The sequence below is a fragment of the Cyclopterus lumpus genome, chromosome 3, assembly GCF_009769545.1.
Source record: "Cyclopterus lumpus isolate fCycLum1 chromosome 3, fCycLum1.pri, whole genome shotgun sequence".
Lineage (NCBI taxonomy): Eukaryota > Metazoa > Chordata > Actinopteri > Perciformes > Cyclopteridae > Cyclopterus > Cyclopterus lumpus.
Window position 1 is genome coordinate 16854921 of NC_046968.1, and position 18332 is coordinate 16873252.

The window sequence follows — 18332 nt, forward strand, 5'->3', positions numbered from 1 at the left end:
TCTGCTCCTTTCTCAAAGTATCGGTAAGCAAACTTGTATATACTGTATGCATTTATTTATATATACACATCCCAAAGAAATCACTAAATGGGATCACCTGAGCTCTGTTTACCAGGACGGACTGGAGGTTTAATTCTGGACTGGAGGTTTAATTCAGCCCAATGAGTCACTGGTGTAAGAGTTACAATGTAAAGGAAATCAGCAAATTACACACAGAAAATGCAATTAAGCTTGTGGTGCCAGGATAATGACATTCAAATAAAGCTGAACCTTTTCTATGATTTTAGTAACAAAAACGTACTAAAAATGTCCTCTGCATTAAATTGTATCATCTGAGAGAGGATAGTCATGATAAAAGCCTGTGAAGCATCTTAAACAAAACTATGTGTGTAATTACACACACACACACACCACTGCCAGGACCTCCCCCAGATGCCCACAGACACAAATCCATGACTTTCAAAGACTTAAATCATATTGAAACTGTCTCATAATATTCATTCTCTCCAACGCATGATACCATTGAGCTAAACTTTCCCAACATGTGTCTAAAACAGGGTACATAGTAGAATCTCACTGTTGGCTCTCATTCCCTTCAGCACTAATTGAATCTTCAGTCAAATGTAGAAAGTCTCTGTCGGATCAATATAGAGGATGTAATCCAATATTTCCCTTCATTACTTACAAATTACCAGAGACCCATCACTTAGTAATTCCCGAGACATTTTGATGGAATGGATACGTTTTACAATTAATTGCAGACTTGTCCGCAAGTTATGCTGGAGCCTGAGGCCCATCTGCCCCTCTACACAGTACTATTCATTTTTTATTTCCTTTTAATTGACATCATCGGTGATCTTCTCTTTTGGTGAAGATCTATTTTCAACATCTAAATGTAATATATTTATACTGTATTTGATGCTAAATTGCCCTTGTCTGCTTTCTTAACCTACAGTCTCACAATTATAAAGACACACGCAAGACGCCTCCTTAATCACCAAGAAGCACAACTTCAGCTAGAATATTAATCTACAGTCAGGGACCCTTATGGGCTGCTTTTGACAATGATATGAATTACAAATCCTCAGATATTCCTGAATCTTTCTGTTTGTTGTATTTTCTTCATTTGAAAATAATTATAGACATATATAGCTTTTTCTCATTGACATAAAAACAGAATAAAACGATTGAGACAATTGACGTAGGTGCATTTTTGCATTTCTGTGTTACATAAACAATATAATGTGTAGTTATTCACACAGATGTACTTCATTTCTTTGTTTACATAATTTAAGCAAGGTCAATACAGCAGCTCTCCTTGAAGGAGAAGACATTTAGGATTGTATCTGTGCTATTTATGAATCGTGTATGATATTGTAAACTGTTGTTCTTTTCGACTCAAGAGAGGAAGCAATATTTCATTGTGTTCTTCCATTCGAGATAAACATATCAAAGTATGCTGCCATTAATAAACTCACTTTCACTGCTTCACACACCTTTGCTCTGTTGGGTTTAATGACTGGTAGCAGTGACATTTAGTGGCTTAATGACAACATGTTCAACAGATCATTACCTTGTCACAGAATCCCAAGACTCCCAATGAATTTCTCAATTAAAAAGTATGACTGCGTTAAACAATAGTGTGCCTGTGACATATGCAAAAGACACAAACTATATAGCAAGGACATAGATATATATATATATATATATATATATATATATATATATATATATATATATATATATATATATATATATATATATATATATATATATATATATATATACCTATATGTATATTTCATGAAAACACCTTTGAGCAATCGTCACTAAATTTAGTCCAGAACATCTCTGGATCAAGCTTGCTAACGTGATATGGATGTTTCATAGCGTTAGAACCAAACTTTTTTCCCATCTCGAGAATCAACGAGCACAAGCATATAGCCTACAGGAACAACTGCCGTCACAACTCAAAGTGAGTACTTTGGGCCAAAAGTAGCTTTCCAGCAGCAACCTCCGTGGAAACCAGTCAAGACAATTGCTGGGTGTGATGGTACTACTCATAGGCGCATATCATTTTAAAACAAGGTGCTGATTATCTAGTCTCTCAGTCAAGGTTTGATTGGAAAGATATAAAGCAATGGATTTATACTGACTATTGAAAATATTTAATTAAAAATGTTAGCTGGGCATACTGGGCAGAGTGCATGCACATATCTAATTAAATAATAACCATCAACCTATTATTAGCCAAGCTATAGCTCAGTATAAATAGTATTTTCTATTAGAAAAAATTATAAAAGTGAATCAGTAGGTGCCAGTTTGAATACACGTGAGCTGATGAATTCATATTAGTACTGTTATCTATAATTTACTTGTACAATATTGTGAGGAATGGACTAATTACCAGGAAGCAGAACCACAGCTCAGAGTTGTATTTTATTATTTAGATTTTCTACAATTTCTTATTTAATGTGAAGGTTAATATTCACTTATCTTAAGATTTGTTAGAACATATGTTATTCAATAGTATAGTACCATTTTACCAGTTTTGTTAAATATATTCATGGTAAGCATGATTTGTTTTGTGAATAAATATTATTAACTTATATAAATATGAATAATGAATATTTTCATTAACTTTTAATTGGATATTTTACACTACTAATTAAAGTCTCCTCCCTTGCGGTATTATTTTGAAATCCACTCCCTGCTTTATTTCAAAGGCAGGCAGAGAGGCATACCATTTCAAAGATCAGGCTTTGTGTTCGTAGAGCTTCTGCTGCTCAAGTGGTGTTGTCTTTCCACTAATGACAGGGATGTCTGGCGCTGAACTCTATTACAATGTAACATGTCCCTTGCTTCTTGCCTGTCATGTCCTTCTACTTATTCTTCTACAGATTTGTCTTAGCAAGCAGAATAGAATGATATAATGTTTGTTGATGTAAGTATTAAGAGAAAACCAGCAAGTGTCCACAAACAGCCAGAGCTCCAACCAGTGAAAGCCAGTCAAACTTAATTAGGATGGCAGCTGACTCCTCCCTGAGCATCACTGCAACTTCCTGTTGGCCCAAGCTTTACTGTAGAACTGAAATCTGCCATTTTGGGCTAAAATAAGGATATGCCTTGGTGAAATATTTTGTCAAAAACATACATTTATGTTATGTGGCTGTAAAATGGAAAGTTTGACTGCTTTGTTTCTCTGTTAATAGTGGATGATGTGTGTTTCAAGTGCATTTAGGTGATTTAGATAGCTTGGAATACATTGTTTCCAGCGCTACCAAACGTGTTATTGTAGACTGAAGACAAAATGATCCAGGATTTTTTGTACACATAACAAAAAAACAACAACAGAAAGTCACATTTATTGTGTAAAAAAGAATGAACTCCTTCACAAGCAAACAGACAAGAATATATCCCCAGATTCACAATGTGTGTCTGCATTTCCACATGTGGATTGATGTCTGTGTGTTTGCTTATCTGGGCTGTGAACATCAATACACATCGATGTTTGAGTGTGTATGTTGGTGTGACCAGTACTGACACCATTATGTTTAAATGTACATGGACTTGTGACAGAGGGGAACATGATGCTAAAAGAGGAGTACACTCTGTCATCATGGCTGTCACAGTTTTGTGTTCATATTTTGGCTGACTTGTTAACGAATTTTTTTTGTTAAATCATCTTGGTCCAAGGATGAATAAAGAGGCCCTTAAAAAACTAAATGTAACTGTTAATACTTATTCCTTTTTCCACTATAATAGTACATTTTAATCTGCCTTTAATTTGATATTCATTCCTAGCATTCCTGGCTATGTCCCCCACCCCCAGTGGCCCCACGATATGATAGTATCACTATACCTAAGTCACAATAAGATATCGTTGCGATATGCTGAGCATTGCGTTATCAAAACATTGCAATAAATTGCGATTTATCACCTATTTTGATTTGCAAATCATGTAGTGATTTATAGTGGGGATTTGTATGAAAACACACAATTCAAAAGTATTTGTTTTTCGTATTGATTAAATAGATATTAACATTAGTAATTTGAATTGTGTATTATACGCTGCTTCGAATATTAAGATGTTAAACTGGTCAAATCACTCTCTAATATCAAAATATTGGTGCGAAACATGTCCTTCAAACAAATGTAGTTATACAAGTTTCTCACCAAAAACTACATTTTACATGATTACAATTCAACAATTCATGATAATGTTAGAATTTACTTTTGTCCAATACTCATTTTTACTGGATTGCGCAAGAGGAGATTTCACTGCATACACAAACATGTCTCAATGCAGGAATCAGGACAACATAGATCTCCTAGCTTCTTTAATTGTTATGGTTATGAATCCGTGACTTATTTTACAGCAGTTATTGCAAAATCAGTTAATCCCGACATCCCTAATTGCAGTGTTAATTAGTGGTGTAACAGATTGTTGTCCATCCGTAATCTGTACGAATCCCCCTCACAGTTCGGCACATATGTGAAGCACAGATTAATTACACAGTTTACCTTAAATCCTTCACAGGGTGAAATAACGTTTTACTGACATCATTATCCAGAAATTTTCTGTGAAATATGGAATTAAGACAAAGGCATTTATGCTTTCTGTTCACCGATGCTGGATAATGTTACATTGTAAACAACCAATCCTTGTTGAAATTGACCAGAGGAGGGCTAGTAAATGGCTAATGGACAACAAACGAAGGTTCCGGTCAGCTACATTATGATGCATTCAGGCGTTCACTGAAAATGAGTATTGTGGCCAGGAGCCGTGGAGCCGTGCTATAATCAAAACAACAAAGGGATCTGTATCTGCCAATATGGATCATCAATGATCTTAGTACCAGCAGTAAAATAACTTGATCAGTTATCTCTAAAAGTTATATATTTGCTCCCTTTTTTTCTTTTGTGTTGATCCATTTTGTGATCCGATCCGTGACTCCGATTAGTGATATAATATGAACCATGAGTTGTATGATCCTTTACACCACTAGTGACCGTGCTTTTGCCATCAGAGCCCCTCGATTTTGGAACAACCTACCTGAGGGGATAAGACTAGCAGAATCAGTAGCTTCTTTTAAATCACTTCTTAAAACCCATTTTTATAGAACTGCTTTTAAGTGATGTCGTCCTTTTATGCAGTTTCCCCTTGTTTCCCCTATTTTAGTTTGTCTGTTCTGCTTTATTTTGTATTTGTAATTTTCTATTCCTCTATTGTGTTCATTGTCTATATGGCATTGTCTCCTTTGCCTCATGTATTTTCTGAAATGTTTACTTGTATTGATGTTATGTTTGTACCTTGCTTCTATGTAGAGCACTTTGTAAACTCTGTTTTTAAAGGTGCTATATAAATAAATGTATTCTTAGGTTATGAAAACAAAAGATCGATACTTGGCATTGGTGTATCGATACAGAATTGCACACACAAAATATTGCGATATTATGCTGCATCGATCTTTCCCCTACCCCTATTCACCTCTATTCCCTTCATTAGCTATAGCAACAATATAAGTATGAGAAATACAGACAGAGACAGGAAAAGAGTGGACTATTAAATAAATAAGTGACTTAGGCAGCAAAATATGTTTTTTGTGTCATGCCTTTGTTTTCTTAGAGAGTTGTTAGTATCACAAGTTCAGTATGATCATTGGAATAGCTGAAATCACTTTTCCCTCTCTGGAAAAGAAAAGGACTGCGGTGTCATTCTGACTTATATTATCAAGCCCCATTTTTCTATTGCTATATAAATGCCTGAGATGAAGATGAGCCTCCCTGAAGATGAGTTTGCAGTTGGTAGAGCAGAAAAGAATGAGAGTAGAGAGCATATTTAGCTTTATTTACCACTTGTAGTTACTGGTGAGAGAATACATGCCCTGAAGAGAGACTGATAATGGACATGAGATAAGGAAGGCAAGCATAAAGATCATAAGATTTGAGTAACTATTCAGTAATACAGTCACTTTCATGCACATTTAAAACACATTTAAAATTTGAAGATGGCAGGCCTCAAATCTAATGAAACCCCCAGTTGTATACACTGTAGACATCAAAATGAAAATGAAATTCATCAAAATCCATGTTGCACTTGTTGCACCACAACATTATTTACCTGTTTACACAATTTGAAAAACTCCACTCACAAGGTCACTCTACTTTTCTACAGTAGTCACACTAGAAACTGATCCCTAAGTAGCCTTATACAGGGTTTTATATTGCTAGTAATACTTTACAAATGAGCAAACAGGAGCAAAAGAGATGATGCATCAATGTTAACGCTGAAATTAGGTGCAAGACCTAAAATTCTCAAAATAAGGGAAAGAAAGATTACTTATTTCAGACATAATGAACATTACATGAATAAGCACATCGGCGCATATACCTTCAATATGTGCCGTGCATGCGCCTCACATTGCTAAAAGGGGGTGAAACAATGTTGGTCCTAATTTGCTGGTTGACAAACACTTAGATCCTGAAGGAGAAATGGATAACTTGCCCCCGGATTTCCCCCGGATTCAATATTTGTCATATTTGTTGTTTTCACCGCCGCCAGACGAGAATGAACTTGCTGTTAAAATCTTGACAAACAAGTCCCATCCCAGTTTGCTATCTTAACTAAAAACATAATTTGATTTTAAATCAGGTGTGGACAGTCCTTTCCCTGCCTGAGAGTCCTGGAAGGCAGTGAGTTCTGGTTACTTCTGTTAGCTCTTCTATATACTAGCTTAAATATGTTTCTACTTTTTTTAATATGTTTGCTTACTCAAACAAACCAGCTTATGTGTAAAAAAAAAGATTATTGTAAAAAGTGGCGTAATTTCCAGAACAGAGAACTACTTGTATCCATTAGGAAAGACACAGCATGCAGTGCAGATGACACACTCTCTTATCTTGGATGGAAAAGATTCATATTGCATGAATAATTTCCATCTAATCCTGACAAGCGCAGTGAACCTTCATTTGCAATGCTTGATTTAGCAGTTCTAATTCCCTGTTAGGCAAGAAATGGCATTTAAACTGGCATCATTGCAAATAGAAAATGGTTAACAGAGACACAGTGTTAATATGGTTTAATATTGTGTGCTTGCTCCAATGACATTTGTAATGGTGTAATATGAATATGGGCAGGAAAGGCAGCTATACAGTAGTTTGTGCTTTCACACTGCAGAATGAACAATCACAAACTGCTACACTCAATCAACTACCTTAACTCTGCTTAAGAAAAGCAGTTTAATACAGCATGATAGCGATATGTATTTATTTGTAAAAACACTACACAGATAATGTCCAAAAATACCTGATGATTAAATCCACAAACATCTCTATTAAGACTGGAACTCATGAGTACGGATGTGGATATAAGAAAGTAACATGAATTATAAATTTAAGCAGCAACTAAATTAAAGAAATTAAAAACTCAGCAGTTCAGCCATCTACTACTTGCTCTGGTTTAAAAAAAAAAGTTAGCCCAGCAAAGCCTTTTTTTATGAGAATTCTCAAGAACATTAATTTAGATACAAGACTGCAATAACACTGCTACTCCGTCAAGCTGTCAGAGCTACCATGGAGCCCACAGTTACTAACTGAATACATATGATCATTCTTGGGGATGAATTAAAAAGGGAGACCACTGTGGATCACCACATAAACTATGATCTAGATAGAAGCAATACAATTAAGGAATAAAACTGTTTCTGCGAAGCCAGGTAGGTCTTCAAAAAGCATCAAAAAGCTTAATCTGCATGTCTATACATGCAGTACACCTTCAGTAGCTAGCCTAGCATAGCATAGAAGTGCTAACACTAGTTAATGATATGCTAACATACTCTGCTAATGTTAGCTCTACAGGCTTTTACATAGAAATGTAATATTTTAGAACAGTCCAGCAACTGTGGGTAAGGAGTATTACATAAAGTTTAACCATGACTAACTTGGTTTGAACTTAAGCAGATTGTCTTGACCATGTTGTGACGACCCTCTCTACCACTGGCTTGTGTCCCTGCAGGTGGGCGTGGCAGAGGGTCATCAGGAGAGTGGAAACACCTGAGGTAATCAGCAGCACTGGCAACACCTGGGCCTTGTGTGCCAGTGGACTCAGTTAAAAGGCCATCTGATCTCGGGAGCTCCCGAGAGCTCCCGTTTGGCTGGTTGTAGAAGAGTATGGTTTGACCCGATACCATACAACATACCACAGACGCTTTCCACACATGCACTCACCTCCACCCCTGAAACTACTGACTCCACATGCCACTGTTTATGCTACCTAAGTTAAATAAAACCCCTTTCTGTTAACTACTTGATTGTGTGTATCCCCCTTTGTTGTCATGGCCGTGCAGCCCGGTTCTATTCATGAAATAAAAGATTCTTCCTGTTTAAGATCCTAATTAACAGTAATCATGATTTCCGAGAGTCTTGCTCTAGAAAACGGACGAGGATGTGCAGATGACCAGTTTGCCAATGCCAACAAAGCCAGTCTGACATTAAAACTAAAGAGAGAAGACCGCCTAATTGCCTATTTATTCAAAGTTTTTGAAGAACAATACTAATGTCTATTCCCAGCTTCTGGTGGCTATAAAAACAAAATGAGGGAAGTCACATTCCCTTTACTCTCTGCAATTGAGTACATGCACATCCACGTGAAGCAGTAACAGCTGGAGCTTCTGCTTTTTTTCATATCCCATTGGAATATCAGATGCATATACTTGTATAATCCCCATGCTAAAAAGATAATTAATGCTAATTACCATGCAAATACTTCTTATCATTTTTTCACTTAATTAATATTATTGGAAATGTTAATTTCCCCTGAGTGCAGAACCATGCTAATAATCCATGAATATGCTTTGTCATCCCTCCAATATATCAAAGTAACTTTACAATTGTAGCATGGAGAATCAAATCAAATGTAGTTAAACCTTAAACACGTTAAAACTTAAATACACTTTTGTTTATTATATTGTTGCCTAACTTTGTAAGTATTTGCTGTAGTTGTGTGTCATAAAGATTCTGCTCCGGCTAAAGACGGTAGAATACTTCATTCTGCACTCAAACTGGTCAAAGTATTCTAGGAGACCACAATTACATGAAATTTAAAGAGTTGTGAGCCAAAACCCCGCTTGGTCTAAAGGAGCATTTTCCCTGGGTGAGAGAGAAGCTCCTCTGATGTAAAGTTCTACCCAGGAATATCTGATCCGTCTGTCCCAGCACATACAAATTATTAATTAATATACATTAAAAAGGCTAACACAGACTTCAGGTGTTAATTAAATCTCCTCTAACATACCCATATCGTGCCCTGCAGAATTAGCGGCAGATCGGATAGGCCTACTGCATCGGTGAATTTACTTCAGTCACACCGATCTTGTTCAAAACAGAACAGGAGAACGTTCCGCAGGGTCCCGACGAAACGCGGTGACAAGAGAATTGTCCGTGCTTAAGGCAGATGAGTTTGTAAGCGCTGACTACCTCTCTAGAGAGCTGTGAATTGATTTGCTGACCGTGGTTGTCCTCCGAGGCAATCTGTGAGCCTTGCAGCCTAGTCTGGAAGCCTAGAGTGCTGCCTGGCACACTCATTCATCAAGCCCAGGGCCCAGGGCTGAGGGATATTATTAGAGATGAATCGAGGTAACTGCATTTGATGACCCAGTTCAGCCTGTCTGTCGCTCTCTAAGCTTTTCTTCCATTTTGCTAACTTTCATTCGTACTTCCAGAATCCTTGCTCTGTAAGGAGGTCAGTGGCCATTGACACTAGATGTACTGCACTGCAGAATGTATAACGATCCTGAAAAGGCCCCACCGCTAGTAGGAAACCACAATTCTACCGACCAGCTGAAACGGGATGTTTCAAAATTAAAGCCATATACTCCGTATAAAAAGAAAAGTTTATATCCTCATTGAAGCACTATTTCACAAGCTATGAAGCATAATCAGTGCAAAACGCATAGGAAGCATTAACTCAGCACTCAAAGTGGGAAAAACCAAACAAAAACATATTAAAGAGAAAATGTTACTTCACATTGATACACAGTATGCAAGACTAAAAAGACTGTCAGAGCAATATCTCTTTACAGAATATATAATGTTTGCGTATGTAATCAAATAGAAACCACAACGCAGTATTTATGACTGACGACTCAACTTTTGAATATACTGCTACAATGACTAGGCAGCTTCACTGCCCTTAAAGTCCATCATCCAATATGAAGCATGCCTAAGCTGATAACACAAATGTCTTGTTTTTTTTGTTTCTCTCTACGCGCAGAGAAGAATCATATCCACAGAGTAACAATTATTACTGTGGGTGCAGAGAGAGAGAGAGAGTAATGAGCTTCTTAAAACTTAATGCATTTGAGGCAAATTAATGCAACATTAGAAATGACAGATGCCGCACTTAAAGTAATGGAATAAGCAATAACCTGGAATTTACAAAAGTTGTAGTGGTACAAAAACTGTGTCTCTAGATAATAAATCTGTCTTCTTCCCGACTGATTAAAAGCTAGTGTAGACTAATACTAGTGATGGTAACAGATGATAATACTTTTTTCAGTAGACAAACCAGACCTATATATATTTTTATATATATATATATAAATAGTAAAGGAAAATCCAATTATATATATAGTAGTATATATAATATAGTATATATAATATATATATATAATAGTATATATATATATATATATATATATATATATAATGGGACTGTCCTTTGGGATTGTCAATCCCATTCTGTTTCCTTCCTCTGTTTGACCCATGCCAAGGAAGACAGACTCCAGGTCCCCAACCTACCAAATGATATGGAGATTGCAATGTATGGAGGCCACCGAGCCATGGTCTCATTTACATAGGGACAACATAACAGCTAGAGCCATTACTGAAAGCAGATTTGTCAAGGCCACTTCATGAATAAAAGATCACAAAGATTTATAATGAGAGTTTATTGTATTTAGCTGGCCTTGATCTTATGAAGATCTTAAAAAAAGATATGGGAAGTCTCTATTCCCAATCCAAAAACCTCATTCAGGAGAATCAGTACTTCAGCTCTTTAAAGGTTCTGTTGTGACCTCTACATCTGTTGCCTTGAGTTGACACAGCAAACACCTTTAGGGTGATTATTTCTGTTATACTGTGTCATGCCCTCCTCCTCACCTGCCTACTAGGCTCTCTCTTTCTCCCTCTCTCTATCTCTCTCTTGGTGTGTAGGTGGCTAATTGCTGATGTGAACCTGGTGTGCTGGAGTTGGGGCTTGATTGACCAGCTGCCTTCAAAAGCTCCACTCCTGCTCTCAGTCTGCGCCGGACTATAGACTCAGTTCAAGTTAGTTCTAGCTGCTGCTAAAACGTAGCTATTGAGATTCTGAAAACGTCCTGTTGATTCCATGTTCTAACCGTGTCTGTCTTCTTGCCCAGGACCAGCAGCTGGATTATTGCCCCGGCTCCAGCTCCAGAGTTCTGCCTGCCTGCCTGCCTGCTTACGTTATTGGACATTTCCAATAAACATCAGTGACTTTACTCCTGTCTCAGCCTCTGTGTCCAAAACCTGGCCGCCTTAACATACTGTACAATGGACACACTAAATGATAACCAATGTTATTGTCAAGTAAATCACAGTGGCTGCAGTTTGCCACAGATGGGATGGAAATTCAATTATTAAAACTTTCTTTCATTTCACACAACCTGTTTATATTAGAACCATATGTCATACATAATGTATTTTCCTCTCCAGTAAAACCTTTTCTCTGACATTTTCAAACCCCTGTCCAACTGTAGCAGTTTGGGCACCAACAACACACAAACAGGCAGTCCCACTATGACATTGGCAGTTCAATTTACAAATAAATAAACAAATAAAAACCTCATACATACAAAATGATCAACACATGAAACACCACAAGAGGTGCATTAATAGACTTGATAAAAGATGGAATTATATCCCTGAGAGACTACAAGCACAAAGCTAAATGTTTAGCATGAATTTGAATTTCCCCTAACTGTGTAATCTCACACTCCCAGGAACTGACAAATATTTAGGTAAAACTCCTGGGACAGCCAAATAAGATGAGCAAGGCAAATGTTTAATCCTTAAATGATGATGCAAAGGAGTGTGTGAAGCAATGTTCTGTCCAATCTCCTTTTACTACTCTCTAATTCCGCTTACTTCTCTGGACACAAGGAGAGCTTTATAAAAGCTGCCTCCGGCCAAGATGTCTGACATTCCAGAATAATCCTCCTTGTATCTCTGTAACTGTGTATGTAGTCCAGCTGCACTGAGGACCAGTTAAGTCAACATTAAGGGCCACACCCACAACTCAAACGAATACCATCTACATGAAATACCTGCATAGGAAAACTATTATAACCGTATGATAAAGTAACACTTTACCCTGAATTCTTCATTATGGGAAAACTAAAGAACCCACGCATACTGAGACACACATGCACATAGACAAAGCACAGATTGGCTAACACTATACCACCGCCTTTCAAAATGCGCTTGCCTCCAACTGTACTGCTCAATTTCGGCAATCATAATAACAGTCCTGGGAACAAAGGCAGGCATTAGGGTGTTTGAGAACTTTGTTTTCCCAAACAGGTATAAATATAAATCTTTCCCTGGCTCATAAAGCTGACTCGACAGGCCAAGGGAAAACTGCCAGCTGAAAGTAAAAAATGACTCCCTACTAAACATGGGTATTTGCTTCTTTTTTAAAGACCTCTAAGAGGACACCCAGAGGGGGGTTGATGGCGAAGAGCTCGGGATTTTCCGCATGCTCTTACACCCACTGTGGTTTGGCATGGTGCAGCGTGGCCTTGGCAAGGTTACATACAGAGATGGGGTCAAGACTTCACCCTCTGGGTTGCCCCTTTATAGCTAATTGGTATCAAACTGTGGCAAACCTGACCGCAGCATCTGAGATACAGAAGGAATACGAGGATATGAAAATAACAGCAACAAAGAAAGGTAGAAAAGGAGCCTGTAGCTTATGTCACTTATCATGTTACAATATGTTGCCCCTCTGCTGTGTCCAGAGAGCTGAAGTAGCATTTTGCATCCATTTCTATCCTTCTAAATATTTAGACACAAATATTCTCAGATATGCAGAAATACAACTAAGCAAAAACACTTCAAAAGTCAACGTACAGTGTTTTCTACTTAAGAATAGTTTGTGAAGTATCTAATATATATTTGCAATTTTGCACGTTTTACATCACTTAATCAACATTGAAATTGAAAGATAATTACACCTCTGGCAATGATAAAGTACACAGGTTTCCCTCTCCCATGCTTAATTATATTATAACATGGCTGAGAGAGGATTTAGCGCAGAGGCACTAGAGAGAAAAAAATCTGTGAATTCAGTAAGCATTTAAACCCCCAACCCTTACACTGCTTGACCCCTTTCAACAAACCACTTGTCTTAAGCACACTTGAATACAGCACAGGGGCGTACTGCAAGTAAATTGTCTCTCAAACACATTTCTATCATTATAGTCATCTCAAATACATATATATTTTCTGAATGAGTAATCATGAACCAGACCGCTTCATGGAAGGTAAAATACAAAATGTCAAACCACCACATATTCTCTCATACAGTAAACCCAGGCACAAGAAAATTAGTTGGCCAAGAAATGAATGAAATGTGGGGGTTGAAAGACTAAATCTGAATATACATCAAGGTGAAGAGCTTTTTCATCTCCTTTTGTTTGATGAGAGATTGGATCTCAAAAAGACATTGCAAAATGTAATGATGCAAAGACTGCAAAAATGATGCTTCTCTAATCTGTTTGCCTTATGGTCTTAGTGCCATAGGAGTGTGCAGAAAGAAAAAAATATTCTCAGTGGCTCATTATCAAAATGTCAAGTCTTACATTTAATTTGGCAGCAAACAGTAGCAGGTGATTTGTATGATTAGAATAAATAAAGATAAATAGAGTAGACAGCTCTTCTCCCTGAGCATCTACTAAATAGTTTCATAATTTCTCCCGACATCATAAACTCTGATAAGATGTATGACTGGTGAACGCTAATACACAAGGTCATTAAAATGTGTGCTAAAAGACTCATGGGGAATGCAGATTTATATGCTTTGAAACATGGTTGTGAAGTAATTCTGTGTACAGAAAGAGAAACACACCAGCTTATTCAGTGAGAGTCATGGACCCAAAAGAACCTGCATATCTAATATGCTCTACCCACACACCCGAATGCAGGCCTTCCACTTACAGATGGTCAACCTTACTGTTCTCACCACAAAAATTATCATTTGAATCCTTGTAAAGTGCACAGAAAGAAGAACAGAGTGACAAAGATGAACAAATAGTTTATGTTTCTTTGCATAATACCGTTTGTCATTTTGCTCATCATGCAAACTAAATGCACAAGTCAGTTATTAAACTCCTTGCAGACTGTGATAAGATTCCATCAACGGGACAATTTAACTGTGCCAAATATGTAGCAAATGGCATTACTATTATAAAAAACGTATATGAATTATGTGCAGAAATATCCTTCATAAACTTCTTACATTAAAACAAGAATCTAGGGGCATGCCAGGAGACTTAAATGATCTATTAGTATCATCTGCACACCTTGTAAGAAACAATATAATAAGGACCACAACTGTATCAAGTGACACAGATCTGTATTTCCTGTCATTAAGCTGAAATGTCTCTTTTTGCCTGAGTTGCGTTGCCGCTGCTCTGCGGCGCAGCTGTGGAGCTCAGGATAATAGAGGATTCCGTACTGTGCAATAATAAAAAACGCCCCATGCTGCGAGAGGAAATAGGGGATTTCATAATCCGTCTGAGGCCTCTGCCCTGGTCGCTGGTCCATGGAGGGCTTCTCATTAAACTTCTCATTAGTGACACACTGAGCTTCTGTAATGACTGAATGCATATACAAATCACCTCAGACATGAAAGGAGGGACAACCAACGGACCAAGACTGCTTCCCTGTGCTGCCAAGTGCTCTGATAAGAACATTTGTACTTGGCAAATGGAACAGTACTGCACATCTGTTTGTATGGATCTGGGAGTTATTGAGGCTCAGGGCCTGGAACGGGTCATTCACGAATCGGAGGATGTGCTGTTCGATCACCAGCTCCTTCAATTCGCATGTTGAAGTGTTCTTGGGCAAGATTCTGAAGCCCCACATTGCTCCTTAAGGCTGTGCCATCTGTGTGTGAGTGTGTGAGTGAGCATTTAATTGAACACTGTATGAACCATGCATCAGTGTATGAATGTGTGTATGAATGTTAAACTGTAGTGTTGAGTGCTTTGAGTGGTCAGCAAACTAGAAAGAAGCTATATAAATGCTAGTCCATATGCTATTCACCATCCCCCATTACATTCTGTAAATTACCAACTGGAACTTCCATGGACTAAACGACATGCCATACCCCCTATTTAACAATGTACACTTACTAACAGAAGATGTTAAAACTGCTCTCTTTAGAGCCTACTGTACTCCTCTCTATACAGCCCACCTGTGGTGCAGTTATAGTAAAGCGAAAATGAAAAAGATTCAGGTGGCATTTAATGATGCTTTCAGAATCTTGCTCAAGCTTCCCAGATGGACAAGTCATATGTTTGTGACTCGTGATGTTCCCACTTTCCATGCTGTGTTGAGGAATTTTATATACTAATTTAAATGTTGATTAAATGACTCAGAAAATGTAATTATAAAAGTTTTAACTTAGCCAACACAGAGTGATACAAGGTATTTTTCCCGTTTCTGGAAACATTGTTGTTTGTATGTTTTTTAACAACAAGTGACTTTTTAACTGCAGTAATTGTACCTGTGTCCCTGTATTGTATGTTATATATTGTTGTATTTGTGTTTGTTGCTTTATGGACTCATGAGTCTGGAATAAAAGAAATATATATATATATATATATATATATATATATATATATATATATATATATATATATATATATATATATATTTACTTTCAACAGAGAAGTACTCAACTAATACACATTTTATCTGCATCTCTGGTGAAAAGCTATCATAAATCAAATCAACAAACCTTCTCATCCACAGCATTGTAAATGTATGTAGTTCATTTTAATATATGAATTCCTAAAAGGGCCGTAATGGTCTCACTTATAATCTCAGGTATTGTCAATACGATGAGTGGCATGCTGTCGTGACTGCTTATGTGCAGTGAAGAGGGGCTGAGACTGTAGGGTGTAGGCTGCTTTGAGGAGGCTCTGACATGCAATCACATTTTTATTACCAGCCATTCACATAGTAAGGCATAAAATGACAAGGCCAAGCAGCGTGCTTGTATCGGATGGACAAATTAAATGAAATATGCTAACTGAGAACATATGTTTGACTACAGTTGTGCATTTTAATAAAGCTCTAATTCTGAAGATGCATCTATTCACAAAGGACAGGAACAGGCACAACACATCTGATGATCAGTAACAGCCAGACACATGGTGCAGCACACTCGTGTCAAAACTCTAAAAGGGTGACAAACTCAGAAATAAAATAAAGCCATCACACTGAATTGACATGAGCGTGATAAAAATGGTTCTGTGTATGTGTGTGTACACATGCGTGCACGCTCTGCATGCCTGATTGGCTGTGCAAATGAAACTTTATGTGAACATTCTGATCAGTGCCCTCTTGGCTGGAGTGGAGCCTTGCTATGAATATCAATGTTGCATTCAGAGCTAGATGTTCCCCCTGACACAAAAAAGAATCAGCTTTCTGTTTGTGTCAGCGTTTACGCACTGCACGCCTCAAAAGACGGAGCCTCCTTTACCCAGCCTCCTTACCTCAAGGGCAGTGCCAGACTAAGTGTAAGTTGTATAAAGATGAATACAATGAACGTTTGCAGTAACTGTTAAGAGCAACAAAAGATTGTTTAGCTTCCAGGTATCAAAGCAGCTGTGAACATCAATCACAGAGAACCCAAATGTCACGTGAAACAAAGACTGAACTGAACAAAGCTGTACAATCGCCTATTCACAGTAAGATCATATGTATGTCCACAAACACACGTCAACAAACACACATATATAACACTACTTGAGCCATGTACTGAAAAAGGCTGATTTCAAATGTTTTTCAGGCAGTGAAAAATAGCATAAAGCTTGCTAGTATCCACCTAATAAGAGGTTCTATTGATCGCCTACATAATCATCATCCTCCCTTTATGTGTCAGCTAGTCCCACTTAAATTTGAGCAATTATTTTGGACAACCACAGCTTGAGCACCTGCAGATGATATTACCGCTGGTGGTCAAGGAAAATGCCTCACTTTGTATTGTTCAATCAGTCCACCATATCTGCTGTAACACAATACAATCAAACGGGTGTATGTCCTGTACGTAATCCTTGACACACCTATAGAGAGCAGAAGGTTGTCACTGATCACTGGGTAGGCATGTGAGATTGATTTTGTGGGTACATTCTCATTCTTCAAGAAATAATCACAATCAACAGCAAACCCAACAATACTTAATCACAAATAACTAATAGATTGTAAGCTTTTCACCAAACGCGTTAGGAATATTCGCAACGCGTTTGGTGTGAACGCAGCATTAGAGATGAGAATAATACAAACAAGTATGCTGTATTAGCCGTGGGAAGGCAGCAATGACATAGAGACACCATTGCTCACACTATGCACTCATTATCTGCCGTGACTCCAGGTCTTCAATATTAGCCAGCAATAAGCACTCTGCAGGACCATCTGCTCTGCCAGCACGGTTATTCCAAGAGTGAGAGAGGAAGCCATGGAGATGAAGAAAAGAATGAAGATATACTGTGCTGTTTGTGGAAATAATACCTTGAAGATAAGCCAAGGATGGAGTAAGAACATAGGTGTGGAGTCCAAGACATATGTAATAAGTACAACTTAATATCTAAAAAGGAAGGTGAAAGCTGTGAAAGGCAGTTCAAACGTGAAAGTAGAGAAAATGTCCCTTGGGCACAATAAGGGAGATGTTGAAATGGATTACTAATTAACACTGAGTTAATGACGGAATATCAGTTGCTTCCTGTGGATGCAGATTGTAAAGCCCTCTGAGGCAAATTTGTAATTTGTGATATTGGGCTATACAAAATAAACTGAATTGAATTGAATTGGATGCGTTCTCCAAAGCACCTCCTGAGTAATTATGAGGCTCAAGCACCAACGTCTGATCAAAGATGAACTGATTATGAAGAATTGAATGCTGAGCCTTTTGGAGTAATGTATTATTGGCATCATTTCATGACACACCAGGAAGTGTTATTTCTTTCTAACCTTTTCCTTCAAACTAGGTCAGACAGCAGATACACCCCTCCCCCAGAACGTGT

The 18332-nt window shown here is 37.7% G+C and overlaps 1 protein-coding gene across 1 annotated transcript in view; it reads right to left on the reverse strand.

The window, feature by feature from the left end:
* Positions 1-18332, reverse strand: part of spon1a (spondin 1a) — a 55428-nt gene that overhangs the window by 14988 nt on the left and 22108 nt on the right. The gene's annotated exons all lie outside the window — the stretch shown is intronic.